Source organism: Cololabis saira, chromosome 8, assembly GCF_033807715.1.
Source record: "Cololabis saira isolate AMF1-May2022 chromosome 8, fColSai1.1, whole genome shotgun sequence".
Lineage (NCBI taxonomy): Eukaryota > Metazoa > Chordata > Actinopteri > Beloniformes > Belonidae > Cololabis > Cololabis saira.
Window position 1 is genome coordinate 9,755,139 of NC_084594.1, and position 6,069 is coordinate 9,761,207.

A 6,069-nucleotide genomic window follows, 5' to 3' on the forward strand; every position below is an offset into this window, starting at 1 on the left:
ATAAAATTTAAATAAAAGAAAAGAAAAGAAAAGAAAAGAAAGAAACGACAAAATAACAAAAAATAAATACAACACAAACAACCAATAAACAAGATCAAGGCATAATTAAACCGATCTCCTACAATATCCTAAATTCAAAAATCCAATCTCCCAGTCACCTCTCCGATGATCCATGACCAGCCATGAATGCAGGCAGTTATATTTGTATCGTATATGAACCATCCCACAAGGAACAAAATAACAATCAAAGAATTACATATGAAGGTAAATTGAGTTCTTTAGAGGTCCCCATTTTTATACTTGTCAAGAATTGCTTTCTTGTATGTGTTTTTAAACTGTATAGAGTTAGTGCTTCGTTGGATTTCTTCATCCAGATCATTCCACAAAGTTCCCCCACAGACTGACATGCACATGCTTTTAAGAGTAGTACGTACACAAGGTTGTTTAAAATGTAATTTCCCTCTTAGATTATATTGTCCTTCTTTATCTTGAAACATTTTTTGAATGTTTTCAGGCAGTGCATTATTTCTTGCTTTGAACATTATTATTGCTGTTCTAATTTTCATTAGGTCCACAAATGTCAAAGTCTGTAATTTAAGGAATAGAGGATTGGTGTGATCAAGATACCCAGCATGATTTATTATCCTTACTGCTCTTTTTTGCAATGTGCATATCCTTTGTAAGGTGCTCTTGTAAGTACAGTGCACAGACTGTGTAGTGTTGGTAGTTAGTACTGAACGCAGTTCCGATTTCATTTATAAGCTTGTATTTGGGGTTTGATAACGTACGCCAAAAAAAAAAATTGAGCTTCCTGACGCAATTTTACAAAAACTAAAGGCAAGGCAAGGCAAGTTTATTTGTATAGTACAAGGTAATTCAAAGTGCTTTACATTAACATTTAAAGCAGCAAGACACAATTAAACAGTAAATAACAAATACAATGAAATAAAATGATAAGAAAAGAGGTAAAATAATAAAACACAGACAGTCACATTCCTTTTTAGTTCCCAAGTTACAATTCAGTTAATACCATTCAACAACAACAAACAATGTTTATACCTTAATGACACTGTGTATGTCAATCAAATGTAACTAACATATTTCATTATATTTCCTTAACATACTGTCTTTAATTGTTATTTTGAATGTAATGTTTGATTTGGATTTTTTGTTTTCTTTGTTCAGATTGTTCCATAAACTGATTCCTTTCACAAAAACACAACGTTCCATCAATTTAGTCCTGAATATTGTTTTTTTTTTTTAAAGATCTCTGTTCCTTTTAAGTTTTACTTGATTTCTCTTTTTTCAAATCTTGGTAAAGTTGTCTTCATTGTTTCAGTAGTAAGGAAATCATACTACCCCGGTACACAAAACAAGCGCACCCCTGTGAGACCTACGCGTAAAGGAGTCCTCCCTTCCTCCAATAGAAAAGCTTTCCTCTGTCAATAAGTCTCCACCAGCCAATGTGATTCGACCACAGGCCGATAAATGGGCGGGATCAAGCGGGTTAGGTTGCGCTCTTGAGCATGATTGACGTTGGGTTATCAGTTTTCCGCATAAACAAGAGCAAATAGTACAAGCAAAGAAAGATCATTTAAATTGCTCCACCATAAAGACTGATTTATCACTCATCAGAAACAAATGTGCCAAGATCCGTCCCCTTGGAGGTGGATTGGAGGTGGGGAGGTGGGAGGGAGGGCGGGCCGGGGGTTTGAGTCTTGCCTCCGTGGCCACTGGCCACTCCCGTGGGCTGGTAGACCATAGACATAAAAACGTAGACGCCCCATCGAGCGCTGAGCCGTACGTCAACGTCGCCATATTGGATGTGGCAAGACTGCGCTGTAAACTAATACAAGTGAATGGAGTATTTTCATAAAGCGCCTTTATACAAAGATATTTACGTTTTACGTCTCATTTATTCATTCACACACGCTAATATACTTGGGAAACTACGACGGAGTATTAGGGCCAAACTAAGACAAAAAAAATTGGAAATTACGAGAATAAAGTCATAATATAATGAGAATAAAGTCGTAAAATTACGAGAATAAAGTCGTAATGTTGCGAGAATAAAGTCGTAATATTACGAGAATAAAGTTGTAAAATTACGAGAATAAAGTCGTAACATTACGAGAATAAAGTCGTAATATTATGAGAATAAAGTCGTAATATTACGAGAATAAAGTTGTAAAATGACAAGAATAAAGTCGTAACATTACGAGAATAAAGTCGTAAAATTACGAGAATAAAGTCGTAATGTTGTGAGAATAAAGTCGTAATATTACGAGAATAAAGTTGTAAAATTACGAGAATAAAGTCGTAACATTACGAGAATAAAGTCGTAATATTATGACAATAAAGTCGTAATGTTGCGAGAATAAAGTCGTAATATTACGAGAATAAAGTCGTAAAATTCCGAGAATAAAGTCGTAAAATTCCGAGAATAAAGTCGTAAAATTCCGAGAATAAAGTGGTAATGAATAAAGTCGTAATATTATGAGAATAAAGTCGTAATATTATGAGAATAAAGTCGTAATATTACGAGAATAAAGTCGTAAAATTCCGAGAATAAAGTCGTAATGAATAAAGTGGTAATTTATGAGAATAAAGTCATAATATTATGAAAATAAAGTGGTAATTTATGAGAACTCTAACAGGAAGAGCAGTCTTCTCCCTGTGTTAAAATGAAGAATATTGAGCATCTTCTGAAGTTATATTTATATATTTATAATATATTACAACTTTATTCTCGTAATATTACGACTTTATTCTCATAATTTTACGACTTTATTCTCATTACATTATGACTTTATTCTCGTAATTTCCTTTTTTTGTTTTTTTGTTTGGCCCTAATACTCCGTCGTAGGAAACAGTTAGGCAGCAAATATAATATATTTAATTTTCTCAGATGGCAAAAATAAGAACTTTATTGATCCCACATAGGAGTAATTCATGTTTTATCAGCTATAGAGAACAAGGTAGTGCCGAAAAACAATATATATCTCCCCTCACAAAAATAAGAAAAATAGAGAAACATATTTTCTCATCAACAAAACTAATTTTAATTTAACATATTTGAACCATTTTTCAGACAATAAAAAAACATTGGAACCATTTTTCAGACAATAAAATAACTGAAAAAAATCTTTAAAAAGGTTCAAATATGTTATTTTGTTATTTGAAAAATTTGTTTCGTTGATGAGAAAATATGTTTCTCTATTTTTCTTATTTTTTGTGAGGGTGATATATTTATTGTTACTCCTATGTGGGATCAATAAAGTTCTTATTTTTGCCATCTGAGAAAATTGAATATATTATATTTGGTGCGTAACTGTTTCCCTAAGTATATTAGTGCGTGTGTGAATGAATAGCCTAAATGAGACGTAAAACGTAAATTTCTTTGTAGAAAGGCGCTTTATGAAAATAAGTCAATTTACTTGTATTGGTTTACAGCGCAGTCTTGCCACATCCAATATGGCGGCGACGTTGACGTATCGCAGCAGCGGGCAAAACCACTCGATGCGGCGTCTACGTTTATGTCTATAGACAGCGACGCAGCGACGCAGAGCCTACGGCGTAGGGTACGCGGCGACGCAAACCGTACGGTGTGCGTCGCCGCGTACCCTACGCCGTAGGCTACGCCGTCACCTTACGGCGTAAGGAGGCGGGAGGACCAGACGCGCTTCATGGTCACTCTCGCACACTGGCTGCTCCGGCGCAGGGAGTGGAAAATTGTCCATTTGAGGGAGGGCTCTCATTATAAGGATCCGTAAGGAGGCTGTCAATGAAGCAGCACATGTGGTCATGTAAACAGGACGGAGGGTGGAGTCCATTTGAAGTCCAGGCCTGCACCCACCCCCCTGTCTGAAGACGCACACACTCATTTATCTTTACTTGGTCATCCACATCAATCAATCAAATTGTATTTGTATAGCACCTTTCATCCAGGTACATGAAATACAAAGTGCTTAACATTTTGACTGAAAAATAAGCATAATAAAAACAAAAATAAAAACTGGGAGACCAATGCACACTGACATACAATACATTAATTAAAATGAAAAAAATGAGTTTTCAAGTTCAAGAATTAAGGCTAAAAAATAATCAGTCCACAACAATAAAATATGATAATAATAAAAAAATTACAAGAAATAGATAAATAAATAAAACAAATACCTCTAAAAAAATGTTAAACAGAATAAAACTATAAAATTTGATTCTACATAAAAGCCAGACCAAAGAGATAAGTTTTTAGTTTTTTTTTACGTTTAAAAATGTCCACAATTCCAGCTCCTCTCAGATCCTCCGTCAGGCTGTTCCACAGTGTTGGAGCATAGTGGCTAAATATGGAGGATTTTTTGTGCCAAAATTAAATAAATAAATAAATAAATACATCATTAATTAATTAAAATGGGAATGAAATATATCATTAATCAATTAAATGTGTCATTAATTAATTAAAATTAGAATTAAATATGTCATTTATTAATTAAATGTGTCATTAATTAATCAAATGCTGAAATAATAAATATATTTTTTTACTTGTATGAATTGTATTTTAATTAATTAATGACATATTTAATTCTAATTTTAAGTAATTAATGACACATTTAATTAATTAATGATATATTTCATTCCCATTTTAATTAATTAATGATGTATTTATTTACTTAATTTTGGCACAAAAAATCTTCCATATCTGAGTTCCTTCCTGGTTCATAAAATAAAAACATCTCTGAAATATACTCTGGTGCAAGCCCATGTAGCGCTTTATAAACTAATAAAAGAACTTTAAAATCGACACGAAAACTAACAGGTAGCCAGTGTAAGGATTTTAAAATGGGCCTAATGTGTGCTCTCCTTCTGGTCTGAGTCAGAACTCAGACCAGATGGCAATTCCTACTCAAAACACCACCACGTATAGTTTCATACAATTACCTTTAGTAGTAGAAGTAATCATATGCATTTTAAAGATAGTGACAACAGTCAACATCTTTTAGTTTGATGTTGAATTATTTATAATGACCTAGCACCTAATGAGTAATGAGCCAAGTGCAGTAAATTAGTTTCTTTTTCTTTCTTTCAATATTTTCTCAATTTTTTTGAATTATTACCCTTATCTCACCACAGGTTTTATATTATCTTTTTTTTTTATCCTAAGTTTCATCTTAAACTATGAAAACTAACAGTTTTCTGCCAAGACAAGCATCTCCACCAAATTGCTTGGGTGTGCTAAAGATGTGAAATATAAAAACCTTCTTATCTAAAAAGTAGCCAGAAAAACTATTCTTATCAAGTTTAGGAAAAAAACAAAACGTTTTAACATCTATCAATGCTCTCATTAAACTATGTTACCAGACACACATGAGAGCAGCTTTTGGGTTGGAAAATAAGCCGTTATCAAGTTCAGAAGGTCAAACTTTGTTCAGGATTATAAATATTCAAATGTTAGCTGTCATGGGTTTTATATCCATATTACTGGGCCGTAGCTATCTAGTATTGATCCTACAGCGTGGGCAACCCTTCCAGAGTGATGGTACATCTTTCCTCATTTGGTTCTTTTATGATAATAATGGAAACTACTGTATTGTCTAAGGTGCAAATTCAAAAAATGACATAGCGGATGAGATAAGGAGACTGAAAAAGACCATTAAACCTTCACACTCACTGACCATTCACTGTCCCGCTTGTCCAATGAAGGGTGTCTGTAGATCATTTGTAGTGGTTTGCAGTGACATTTCCCTCAATGGGCGACATGAGAAAGATCCCATTGTTTTCAGGGTTTTATTTTAAAATGAATGAACGGTAGCTGACTGTCTTTGACAAATAGCCACATGTTAACAGACCATGTCTAAATTTGCTTCTCAGTTGTTTTGGGGATAATACATGTTATATTTCCCCTGTTTTATTAAATGAAGCTGCAATCTTTTTTGTATTTCTGTCAAGCTTTTGCCTCTTTTGACATTTGCAGCAACATGAGGTCACGGTGCTTTTGTCTGTGCAGGATGTGTCTCGGCTGCGTCCCACGCTGAAAGCGTTTGTATTTCAGATGACATGCAAAGTTTGACT